This window comes from Nyctereutes procyonoides, unplaced genomic scaffold (assembly GCF_905146905.1).
Source record: "Nyctereutes procyonoides isolate TBG_1078 unplaced genomic scaffold, NYPRO_anot_genome, whole genome shotgun sequence".
NCBI classification, from domain to species: Eukaryota; Metazoa; Chordata; class Mammalia; order Carnivora; family Canidae; genus Nyctereutes; species Nyctereutes procyonoides.
The window spans coordinates 4,768,175-4,781,828 of NW_026575047.1; the positions used below are offsets into that span (position 1 = coordinate 4,768,175).

The 13,654-nt window shown below is 40.9% G+C and overlaps 1 protein-coding gene across 3 annotated transcripts in view; it reads left to right on the forward strand.

The window, feature by feature from the left end:
* The window catches only part of LOC129510083 (cytosolic beta-glucosidase), a 331,724-nt gene that overhangs the window by 75,516 nt on the left and 242,554 nt on the right, over positions 1 to 13,654 (forward strand). The gene's annotated exons all lie outside the window — the stretch shown is intronic.

Below are 13,654 nucleotides of genomic sequence, written 5' to 3' on the forward strand. Positions count from 1 at the left end.
AACTCTCACTTCAGGGGATTTTCATCTCACCCTGGTTGGGTGCCAACTCCCAGCACCCTCCCGCATTAACATCTTCTGCATACTCTTCTTCTCTTTGTCTTGTAGACAAAGAGATGCCATACTTGACCTTCAGTAGATAAACCAGTATCCTGATAAAGTATTCAAAACCTAAAATGGTTTTTATAACTTACTCTTTACTAGTGGGCATGTGGTGGCATTTCTAACATTGTCCCATCTTTCCTTCCCGCAATTCATTTGGTTCCCATTTCAGCCACCTAATTTCAGCAAGAATGGGTCCATGCTTAGCTTCAGAGAGGAGGTCTGATTAGTTCAAGTCAATCAGAGACACTCTGAAGCACAGAAAAGGGTATAACCTAATTAGAGATAAAGAGATGCAAGAAGACATTTGTTGGTATTGACACAAAGATTGTTTTCCTCCCTCCCTCCCTTTCCTGCTATGAAAGAAGACACTTGGGTCTTCCTCCCCTTGTATAGGAAAGGGAAGTATGAGACTCTGGCCCTGTGTTACATTCACGGGGGGAGAGCCTTGAGCTTCAGGGTCTCTGAGGGAATCCTGAGACTGATGCAGATATCATAGAAGACAGAACAGATGGAGGGAACCTGGATCCGTGGATGAGATCATTTGAGCTGCTGGGTCAAACCTTACCTTAAGCCAATTGTCTCTCAACTTTTAATTACCTAGGTCTATAAATTCCCTTTATTGTTTAGGTCTGGATCTTCATTAGTCACAAAAGAAAGAGTTTTAGAAAATGCTTTGTTGTAATTTTAAAAGGTTTAGTGGAATATAGTAATCCCATAACACAAAGATTCATTTTTATTGATGGAATTGCATGCATTGTAACAGACTCTATAGGATCCCTCTGCTCATAATATGTAGGTTATATAAAGGTTAGCTCTGACCACAAGGAAAAAATACCATAAAGCATATGTTCATCAGCCCCTATATACAAGTATACACCAAAATTACTAATTTTGTCTTTGAGAAGACCCTACCTCATATGAGAGTCTTACCTCTCGATCCATATTTATGTAATACCCATATTATCCACAGCTGTAACTGAACCCAAGTCCATCTGTCTGAAACACAGCAAAGCCCTCACTGAGACATCAGATGTATAGCAAGGAAACTGTTTATTTGAGAGGCAGCCAAATGAGAAGATAGGAGGGCAAGCCTTAAATCTGCATCCCCCCCTGAAGTGGGGGAGAACAAGGTTTTTATAACTATAGGAATTGAGATTACATCCATCTTGAAAAAAGCCTAGGGAAATTTAAGATTATTCTTCATGGAAGTTAGAGAGCATGTGCATTGGGCAGGTACATATGTAACATTCATCCCATGTTCACTTTAGGGTGGAGACAACATCAGAAGGAGGCAAAATTCGGCCCCTGAAGTCAGGAGGTTTTTTTAGGACAAGCAGAAGGGGCTATGGGCATGTTCCTAGACCTGGTACAAACTGAATGGGGTCTTCAGAGTGCAGAGCCTTGCTTGTTTCTAGACTGGAACCACATCAGTTGACCTTGAGTCCAGGTTTTGTTAGTGGGGTCTGCAAAGGCACAATAGCTGATTAGGGGGAAACGGTTCTCTGAAGAAGCAGCTTTAAAGTTTCTGCAAGTTTCAACCTCATGAACCCTATGGGGCACAGTTTCACAACAGATGATTAGCAATAGTGTGGAGTAGTGGATGCCTAGATTTTAGAAGGTTAAAATTCTCTCACTTGATGTGTTACCTAATCCCTTCTAAAAAGCTGTCCCCACATTTGTGTAAAGGGAACCATACCAACTTTCACAAAATTGTTTGGCAATTAATTAAATGAAACCATGTGCAAAAAGTGTGCCCTGGCATGGGAGTGTGGCCTGTGCCTGTTAATCCGAGCTCACTCTGAAAGCAATGTTTCCCAATATACACCTACATCAAATCATTACATCGTATATCTCAAAGTTACACAACATTATATTGTCAATTATAGGTCAGTAAAGCTGGGGAAAAGTGGCATTTCCTTCTACCCAAAACAGCACCAGAGTCTAGTTGAGTGATGAAGGTTGTGGAATTAGAGTTGGATTGCCTGGCTTCAAACCCTGGTCACTCGGCTTCTGGGCTTTTTTTTTTTTTTTAAGATTTTATTTATTTATTCATGAGAGACACACAGAGGCAGAGACACAGGCAGAGGGAGAAGCAAGCTCCATGCAGGGAGCCTGATGTGGGATTTGATCCCAGAACCCCAGGATCATGACCTGAGCCAAAGGCAGATGCTCAACCACTGAGCCACCCAGGTATCCTCCTGCTTCTGGGATTAATGGACAAGGACAAGATAATTACACCATTTCTTCCTCAGTTTCTTCATCTATAAAATGAGGATAATAATAGCACTTTCTGGGGATCCCTGAGTGGCTCAGAGGTTTAGCACCTGCCTTCGGCCCAGGGAGTGATCCTGGAGTCCTGGGATCAAATCCCACATTGGGTTCCCTGCGTGGAGCCTGCTTCTCCCTCTGCTTCTCTCTCTCCTCTCTCTGTGCCTCTCATGAATAAATAAATAAAATCTTAAAAAAAATAATAGCACTTTCTTCATGGGGCTCCTGAGAGGATTGGTAAAGTGGAATGGGAATGTGGGGGCCAGAGATACTGGGAGCAGAGTGACACTGGGAGTGGGGGTGAAGGCTGGTTGCAACACAAGTCCCACCGAGTAGGGGCTTCTGAGGATTGACTTAGAGGAGATGAGAGTGGAACGGTGCAAACGTTAGGCAAAAAGCTCCTGGGCAGCAGGAAAAGCCAGGACAGAATCTGTGAACTGGGATCTGGGGGGAATGCAGAATGGCTGGAAAGGCATAGGTGAGGGAAAAGGAGTCCTTGAGAAAGAGAAGAAACCTGTGTGGACAGATCACATAGGGCAGGGTAGGCCTTCAACCCGGACTATGGTGGAAGGATTTGTGCAGATGTGCGTTCTCAGCGAACCACTGGATACTCCAGTTGTGTCTTAGTCCATCAGGACTGTCACACCACAGACTGGGTGACTTCAACAGCAGAATTTTTTTTTTTCTTACATTTCTGGAGGCCAACATCCAAGATCAAAGTGCTTAGCAGAGTTAATATCTTGTGAGGCATTTTGCCTTGGTGTCCAGATAGCCTTTCCCCTGGGTGCATGGGGGAGAGAAAATGAGAGAGAGGTCTCTGGTGTCTCTTCCTCCTCTTAGAGGAAGGGCACCAGTCTTCTTGGATTAGGGCCTCACCCTTACCAGCTCATGTAACCTTAATTACCCCCGTGAAGACTCTATTTCCGAATACAGTCACAGGTGACAGCTTCGACGTAAGAATTTGGTGGCGAGGGGGTGGGGGGCAAAATCTAGTCCATAACTACCATTGGACGGTTAATTCTATGCGTTAGCTTGGTAGGCTGCGGTGGCCAGAAATTTGATCAAATACCAATCTAGATGTCACCAAGTGAAGATATCTTTTACTTGTGATTAACGTAAGCAGACTTTGAGTAAAGCAGATTACCTTCTATAACGCGCCTGGCGTTAATCCAATCAGTTGGAAGCATTAAGAGAAAAAGATTGAGGTCCTTCAAAAGGGAAGAAATCTGCCTCCAGACGGACTTTGGACTTGAGCTGCAATGTTAACTCTTTCTTGGGCTCCTGGCCCTCTAGGCCTTGTATTTCCTAGTTCCCACAGTTATGCAAGGTGATTTCTTAATTCTGTCTCTCTCCAGCCTCCTCCATGGGTTCTGTATCTCTGCTTCAGGTGTACCCTGACGAATATAGGTAGCAGGGTGGGATTAGGGGCATAAATCAGACAGCCATTGTAGTGGTTCATCTAGAGGTCAAGTGAGATGTTTAGAACATTATGCTTTTAAGAGTTAAATTGCAGGGATCCCTGGGTGGCGCAGCGGTTTGGCGCCTGCCTTTGGCCCAGGGCGCGATCCTGGAGACCCGGGATCGAATCCCACGTCGGGCTCCCGGTGCATGGAGCCTGCTTCTCCCACTGCCTATGTCTCTGTCTCTCTCTGCTCTCTCTCTCTCTCTCTCTGTGTGTGATGACTATCATAAATAAATAAAAAAAAAATAAAAAAAAGAGTTAAATTGCAGTGTGCATATGATATTATAATTTGGGTTATTTGCATCTTCTCTATAAGATATTACATAATATTCATACTATATTCTACAAAAGAACTTGGATCCCAACATGAAAGAAACAAAACGGCTCTTTTTACCAAATGTGGCATATATGGACTTATAGATATTTTGTTTTGAGCTTTGTCCTTTTTTGGGAAGTTTTAAAGGTATAAAAAATTTAGTAGACTGTGCTTACAGCTGAGAATTACACACTGAGCTCATAGTAGGTATTTGATTCATATTACATAATACATAAATGGTGGGAGAAAACACTGGCTAGAAGGAGACTTCGGGGGACTCTCGGCATAATGAGGGCTGGTATGTTGTTTCTCCCAGGTAGTGGGGGATCTAGTTTATTTTGACGTTGTGAGTTCCCCCAACATATATCATTCAATCTCTTTCTAGTTCCTGTATTCATGGTAAATTTATTCTTCGAGTAATTGTGCTGCAAAAACTTTAGAGCTGGGACGCCTGGGTGGCTCAGTGGTTGAGTCAGGCGTGATCCTGGAGTCCCGGGATCGAGTCCCACGTCGGGCTCCCTGCATGGAGCCTGCTTCTCCCTCTGCCTGTGTCTCTGCCTCTCTCTCTCTCTCTCTCTCTCTATCTATCTTTCATGAATAAATAAAATATTAAAAAAAACCCTTAGAGCTTAATTTTTTTTTAGGAAGGAGCTCCATTATTCCTTGTAGTAAGAATTTGCACTAGTAGCCTCTCCTAAGACTGGATTTCTCACTTTAAAAAATGTGGATGAAATAGAGACAGGATGCAGACTGGCGGTTGCCAGGGACTGAGAGGAGGGAAGAGTGAAGAACCACTGAATCACAGATAGGCGGTTTCCAATGATGAAAATGTTTTGAAACTAGATAGAGGCACTGGTTACACAACATTGTAAACGAACTAAATGTGTGTTCGCTTCAAAGTGGTTAAGTCTACGTGATGTCAGGTTCACCTCAACAGGAAGAAGTGGGGATGAAAAGAGCATCCACCTCATCGGGTTATAAGGAGACTTCTGGCCGTTAAGGGCTTAGCACCATGGCTGATACTTAGCACAGGGCAACCAGTCAAAGCCATTCTCGTCTTCTTCCCTTCCCCTTCCCCTTCCCCTTCCTCTTCCTCTTCTCTTTCCTCTTCATCATCATTGTTGTTGTTAGCACTGTCATAGCCATTCTAGAACCAATTCCTCCTCAGATAAAAATGCTAACCTGTATTGCTGTCACCCAAAGGGGAATACTGGGAGGTGAGGCTAGGAGATTAGGTTGGGATTAGTTTACGCCAACTGAGGAGATCCAGAATGCATTTAGCAGGCAGCAGAGAAGCCCTGGAGGTGCTTGAGCTGGACAGTGAAGTGAGTCATCCTGTGCTTTGAATCAATTAGCCTTGGAACCATGCGGAGGGGATGAGGCTGAAAGAGGGGGACATAGTTAGCAAGTTTCTCTCAACAGGGTCCTTAGATTGCACTTTCTTATTTCCTCCTCAATCACCTTGGATTTGGCTGGCTACATAGCAAACACTTAATAAATACTTGTAGATTAGTTATTTTACACTTGTTTAATGCCTTCCTTTGAAGTACTTCCAGTTGAGATTACTTCTACAAATCACATAATGCAAGATAAAATGCCCTATATATCTGTCAGTTTTCTCTAAGACTGTTTTCTAAGTATTATATGTGCTCGGTTCATGGACTGGGTGTTCAGTTGCTGGAAAAATAGAAATCACCCCATTAGTCATACCTCTGCAAATTTCACATTTTATATTCCAAGTTTTGTGGCGGGTGATATTTAAAGCCTATTTTTTGCTGGCTATTGTATCACTACAACTGTATATTGCTCGTGGACATTTTGTGATCTCAGATCTAAGGAAAATGATGATGTTCCATTTGTTATCACTTTGAGGGAAGCACAGAAAGACCTTACAGTGAGAAACACAGCTTAATTAGCACGTTGGTGATTTATATTACCCAGTGTGAAATCTCCACTGGCACCAAAGGAAGGATCAAAACAAAAGGCATCTTTTGGATTTAATTTTTTTTTTCTGTCTTGCTCAGAATTCGCAACCTTATTTTCATGTCTCTAATCTGCAAAACCCACAATGTAATTTCATTGTCTGTCTCAAAGTTATCACATTTCACAATATCAGGGAAAGATACACAGCTGCTTATTGATTAATCTCTGTGGACAAATGTCTCCTGAACTGTCTTGTGTACAGGTGTATACCTTGATTGATGTAATTCAAAGGCTCTTCAGCATCACAGGGTTTTGGAACCTGAAGGGACTGTGGAAATTTTTAAGTTATACCTTTGTTACATATCGATTGAGAAAATCCTAATAAAAATCAGAAAACTTTAAAAAAAAGTCAGAAAACGTTTACACTGATTTATATTTGATTTGGCATATTACTTGCATATGTTATAAAAATGTTGGCATATCTATGAATTTACCTAAGTAAATTCTTCAATTTGTAGACCATAAGTATCAGACATATATCTTTCAGATATAAAAAAAAAATGTGACAGAAACTGATTTTGGTTACAAAAACAAACAAACAAAAAACAACAGAAATAAGGGAATTTATTTGCTTAAGTGATGAATTCAAGGATAGTTCTTTAAATTAATTGGACTGAGTGGTTTAAAGAGATCTATTTCTTCTCCATATCTTGCTTCTACTTTCCTGTGGATTTTCTTCAACTCTCAGACTCTCTTTGTGATGGTTGCTGGAACATTTGGGCTTCCATCTCCTAGGATCAAGATCAGAGGGAAGAAACTAACTTCTTACTTCTCCAGGCAATGCTTAACTTAGCTCTGATTAGACAACTTGAATCAGGAGTTCGTCCTTGAACCCATCACTGTGACTTTAGTTTAGGAAAATATTGATTGACAGAAATAGTATTTGTGTCAACACCTGGATTCATGGAATCTGGCCAGTCCCAACCGAACTATGTATTCTGGGTGTGGGCAATATGATCTCTCCATAAAAGTTGGAGTGTTCTTACCAGTGTTTGGTGGGCAAAACTGACAGACGACCATGAAATTTCACAAGTGGGCTCCCGGGTACATTGCAGCAACAAAAGGAGGGGCGGTAGGTGTAATATTAGGAGGAACCCCTCTCCAGAGGACTGTAAATCCACAGATTAGGAACACTTTCGACATCCCAGCTCCTCCAGGAGGGTATAATCTCTAAAAATGACTTATTCATTGAATCATGGTTAAAAAGGCAGAGGCAGCCTAGAACCATTCTAATGTTTTTACCATAGATGATCATTCTTAGGTTAATCATATCTATGATTTAAAAATTAGTCTATTTTTGAAAGTATTATTTTTGCCTTTTCAAAAATCTGGAAAACCCCCAAGTGCAAGTGAATATGACTTTATGAGAGACCTATTAAAACTTTCCATTGAATTGTTTTGAATTTAATTCTGTAAAAGGTGAATATATATAAGCTCTATTTAATCATTCTCTCTTCATAACATTTTTAAATGTAGAATATTTTCACTGAGGTGTTTTCACAACTTAAACCATATGTAGAAAAGCATATTGTAAGTTCCTCAGTGAGATATCCCTAAATGATAATATTATCACATAAAAAGCAACAGTTTTAGGGTAAGGGGCTCTTCAAGATTTCTCAGAGTCCTTTAGTCTGCCTTTGTTTATCAATTGGTTGTCACTCTTTCTTCTGTGTAGCAGGTCACCAAAGAGTTACCTCTAATGGGTGCTCATGGGAGGGCGGTCTTCATCCTTGCCCTACATAGTATACTGGTCCAGGAGACCTGACTCAGTCCTGACCTCTTCCTGCCAGCTTCAGCCCACACCATGGGCGGATCACTCACTCTGTGGCCTCTTCCTGCAGGGTCCCCTCATTCACTAAGTGACTTTTTTGGAAGTGCTTACGTCCATCTCTCTTCTGGCACTGGTCCACCCAGAGGAGCTTTCTCTATCTTTGCTTTGGTAAACCGTGTGAGTGCAGGCTGCCCCAAACCACTGCCTATCATACTCCTGCCATTCTTCCCTTGCCCATGATCGATGTTTGCAACACTGGGCACTCTGAGGATCCTACTGCTCAGCACTTCTGGCAAGAAATGATCATGTCCCTGACTTAGCAGAGGTAGAGAGGACATTTGGGTCCCCTTCATATTACAGAAAGAGGTGATGGAGAGGTGTAAGAAGAGAGGATGCTTGCTGCTCTACACACTCAAAAGGTGACCTCTCCCCTCCTGGTTCTGCTTTTATCTACTGGGTTGGGTGGAGGTGTTGGTAGAGGCTGCCGTGGTGGGTGATCAACTGAGGTCTCAAATGAAACAAGCTCTGAGGGGCAGTGGTTGCTACCAGCTAGTGGCAATTTTCTAAAGGACCCTTTGCTTTCTCCCTAGTGCTTCACCCCTTCCACATCAGAAAGGTCAGACTATGCCACTTTTTTGCTCAGAACACTCTAACGGCTTTCCATCTTTCTCTGAATGTGCTCCAAAGTCCTTAGTGTGGCCCACAAGACCCTGCCTGATGTGGTCCCCACATCCCACTCACTCCTGCTCCTCTACTCTTCTTCTACTCATTCAAATCCAGCCTGGCCTTCATGTTGTTTCCGGTTCATGTCAAAAATGCTTTCACTACTTGCTGCTTCCCCTGCCTGAAATGCTTAGATTGTAGATTCTCAAGACTTGCTCCCTTTCTCTTGTAAATCTTGTCTCAAATGTCACTTCATCAGTGAGGCCTGCCTTGACCATTCTACATAAAATAGCATCTTCTGACAATCTTGACTCTCACCCTGATTCCTGACTTCCTTTTCTTTATATCATCCACCAATACCTGATATATACACGTCTGTACTTGTTTATTGACCTCCCCCCCCCGCCCCCCCGAGACTTTCTCTGCATGGTTCATTGCTATACTCCAGCATCCAAGGCCATGCCTGATACTTGGTAGCTTTCCATAAATATTTGTTGACTTAATAAGTGCATGAGTGATGAATTAATTAGGATGCATAGGGTAAAATCAAGGCAAAACAAAGAAACTCATTTTGATGTTTCAGATGACTGATTTCAACTAAGTGCAAATTTCAAATCTCCAGCTGAAAAGCCAACCCCTCTCTTAATTTTGACACAATACTTTTGACTGTTTTCATTTTCATGGAGAACAACCAGGTACCTGCACAAACCCTGAGAAGCCCCACAGGCATTTGGCACTGTGCGTTCGTTCATTTCTTCTTTGCCAGAGGGAAACCTTTTTGCATTCCACATTTCCATTCCCACACCCTCATGTGATGGAAGCTGTAAGACCAGACTAGGTTACTGGTAAGGTCTCTTTTTGCTCTAAAATGTGCACCTTATGCATTTCTTTTTCTTCCATTCCACTTTGTATGCACGTTAGAGCAGACGCTGCTCCTTTTTGCCTCATCTGTATTGTTCATCTGCTCATAACTTGTAGATGAGGCTATTGTGGTACATGATTTGGAAGACTGGTCTTGACTATGTCTTTCAAATATGAGCTAATGGTGACTGCAGAGGCTGCTAATTCAGGAATATGATTCAGGTAGTATGGATGATGCACTTATTGTTCAGGTTAAGGCTCTGCTTGAGGCTATCAGTTTTCATCTGTAGAGCTCTGTGGAGTTTAGAGCTCTGAAAGCCATTAAAGATGGTTTCTCTCCCATTAGCCAAGTACATTTCCTAAGGTGATTTCACAATTAGTCTCCAAAACACTGTTGACAGGGAACAACAGGACAGGGCTTTTTCTATAAACATTTCTCACCAGAATTTTTCAGACCCATTCTTGGCATAGGATTTTAGTCCCATTTTTGCCTAAAATCAATACAGTTAAATTTGTCTGGTAAGATTATTTGTGTGTGTATTTTTTTTCTCCATTTAATTCATGTAGGGTGGAAGAAAAAGGATTTTGTGGTTAGATTGACAGAATGTTTGTGTTAAGTACATTTCCAGTGAAGAATAGAACAAAAACAAAAGCCCCTACTTGGAAGAAAGTTTGTTTAGAACTGGAATTAACCTGTCTTGAACATGATAAATGCCATACTTTTCAAAGGTTTGTTATAGAATTGATTTCTTTCCATATGGTTCTGGTGGTTTAATTTGATTGGCATAGCAAAAAAATTGCTATTTGATGTGGGAAAAGTTATTTTTAATGCACAGGACTGTAGGTGTAAATTTTATTTGTGTTAATAATACTGAATAAACTGCATTTATGTGTTGAGTTTATTTCTGGTTACTGCACTACTACGTAATTTGATTGTCCAGTGTTCAGACACGGATTTAAATCTTTATGCAGCTGGGAATTAGCTAGTCACATTGTATTTGCTTCTGCTTGTGAAATCAGGAAAATGACCATGCTAAGGAAAGGAAGCTATTTCATGATTTTCTTTTAAGTACAAAGTTATTTCCTTTGAAGCCTGATAATGAAGAATAACTTTTCACCTAAGTCTGTCTGAATGACAGGTCTGCAGGTTCTGACTTTTCTACTCATCTGTTACCTATGCTTAACAAAAAATATGACACATTTTTTTCTTATTTTTCCTTTAAACAAATTCGTACATTGTTTTTATGGTTTTAAAATCAACTGTAAAAAGATTAAATAGAATTATTGGCTTTTACCACATTATGAGGTAATCTTTTCCAATATTTACCTTGAAAACTATAATTTTTAATAAAGGTACTCAAACTCTTAAAATGGCTGCTGGGTTAACGTTGTTTCAATAATACCACACACAAAAAAAAATTAAAAAAAATAATACCACACACATTATCTTCATGTATACTAAGAAGAACTTAACATTTAGCAGACAATAAGATTATTTGATGAAGTTTGTTTAGCTTCAATGACAATTACAGTTAATTTAGGCAGAGGTTTAATTTAGTTTTTAGAGTCTGTTCTAGTTCTTAGGCTAACTGTTGGCCAGCTCCAGGGGAGTTAAGACCATGAAAACTTTAGTATTCATCTGCTTTAGCTTTGTGTTGAAGTCCTCATAACATAAACAACTATGATTCATGAATAGAGTAAGTTTTTGTCTTACTTTATTTTATTACTATTTTGCCCTCTGGGTTTGACTGTATATATGTTTAATTTGACACCAAATCATGAGTAGAGATTAAATTCATTGGAAATTTTTAATCTTGAAGAATTAAGTATTCATAGGTAGTAATGCACCAGCGGTATGCATAGGTATTCATTCCAGCGGATTGTTATCAGAAATGGCAATTTACTCAAGGACATTGATAATAAACAAATATCTATTTAATGTTTCGATGGTACCAGGAGGTATGTAGGTGCATGGAACCTGTCTTCAAGGAGCATGAAATAAAATTGTTGAGATAATTAGTGCTTAGGTATATGAAAAGTCACTTAGTGACACCGTAATGCAAACTGATAATAAATTATATCTTAATTGCCAAATAAGGAGGATAGCAGACATCACAGATACCCTGAATAAATATATTTACTCAAACTTGAGTAATCAAAGTTGAGTAAATTTATACTGGTTTCTCTCACTTTTTTTTATATTACATTCTTTGGAATAAGGTGGTTGTTCCACATAAATAAGCAAGGGCAGTAAGCAATACCAGATAATGTTTATGGACTAATTCCTATGTGCTGGGCACAGGTGTATGACTTCAGCTTAGCCCCCCAAATCCCATGAAGTAGGCCCTGTAATCCTCCTTTCACAGATGAGAAAACTGAGGCCGGAACAACTTGCTGATGTCCACATAGCTGGTGGGTACCAGAGCTTAGATCCTGTGGCTGTACCATTATGCCATTGTGCCCTCTAGGACCCCTGGTTCTGAGGTGCACCAGAGAGAGGAATCTGGCCACAGAGAGCTAGCTTCTCACTGCAAATTTACTTTTACAGGGCTCCAATTAGTACACAGAAAGAGCTCATTTACTAAACGGGCTCTGAGTAATTGGTTAATGGGCTTTTGGTGAGTAGTGTCCTCTGGAGGGCTGTTTCCACAGCCTGATGCATTGGGCAGTCAAGCCTGAGGTTGTTTATCCCGCTCCAGGACAGCTCAGCCCAGCACACTAACGCTGCTAGAAAATGGTTCCCTATTGAAAACTCAAACTGGATCAACAGCAGAGCCTGGCTTTAGTTTTCCGAAGGCAACACTAGCTGCCCAGCAAGGAGGTCCTGGATATCCTCGCCTGTAAACTCAGGGAATTGGGGTTGAGGGGAAAATGGTTCTCATCTTTCATATATGGGTTAAAACAGTGAGGACCTGGATCCGGATTTTTTCCCCTAGACCCCAGGCTCTGAAAGAAACCTGATGTGTGGTGAAGAATGCAAAGGGGTCAAGTCATTGACCTACGGCTATGTGGCTCTGCTTGTCAAGGCATTGGATCTGCCCCATAGGGGAAATGGTGACAGGTATATCCCAACTGATGCAGCTTACTGCTGGCACCTCTTTGTGTCCCATTTGCTTCAGGAGTAAAATGGAAACAATACCCACTGGGCGTGGTTGTGGTGAGGAGTCACTAGATTGATAAATATAAAGTTCTTGGAAGAGAACCTGGGTGTTCAACACACATTAGCTATCATGGTTATTATTATGCTAATATTATTACACGTGTCAGATTACATAGTGGAAAGAAAACGGGATTTAGAAAGGGTTAAAGTTCTAGTTCTTCCCTCTACTACTGTGTGAACTTGAACAAGTCACTTGTCTTCTCTGCTCAGGGCTCCCAACTGAGGTGATTATGGCCCTCATAGGGTTGTTTAAAGGAATAATAAAAATCATATCTGTCCATTTAGTTTGTAAACTGTGAAGTCCCTTGTTCACTGTCATTATTAATGCCCCCAACTCGATCCTTCTGTTGAAGCCTCTCTCTTATTAACACAATGGACACAACTATAAATGTGGGAGTCATATTACTCTTCTTCCCAATTAGTTGGCCGTAAGATTTGATTCTTAATATCTCTAGCATCTGGTTCCTCCTTATGCCATGGCAATTGTCTTAACTACAAGACTGTAGCAGCCTCCTAACTGGCCTCTCTGATTCCAGTCTCTAGTCTGTTGGAAGAATGATTGTTCTAAAATGCAAACTCAGTCTTCTTATACCCCTTCTGAAAACCCCCCAGTGGTTTCTCATTGCCTTCAGCATCAAATTCCAATTTATCAGCCTATGGGAAGGAAGGTCTCCCATGACATGGCTTTTCACACACTTCCTCAGGGTTACTCTTGCCCTTTTGCCTTTATCAATGCTTGTGTCATATTAAATTAGATATAGTTCTCAGAACATGTCCTTTTCTTTTTTCTTGTGCTTTCTGGCCCTTTCTTCCTCATTATCGTCTACCTGCCCTTTAAGATTATTCTAGCATTATCTACACTAAATAAGGTCTGATGTCTCTTTTCGCCAGTACCCTTGCTGAGTCAGGAGTTTTTCTTGTGTGCCCCATGACACGTTGTGTTTGTTCTGATTGCATTGTTTCATAACTACTCCTTTATATATCTTTTTTCTTTGTAAGGCAGAGGAACCCTTTGGGACTTTGATCTCATCCTGCTTGTTTCTGTATTTTTGGTGGCTTGAAAAAATT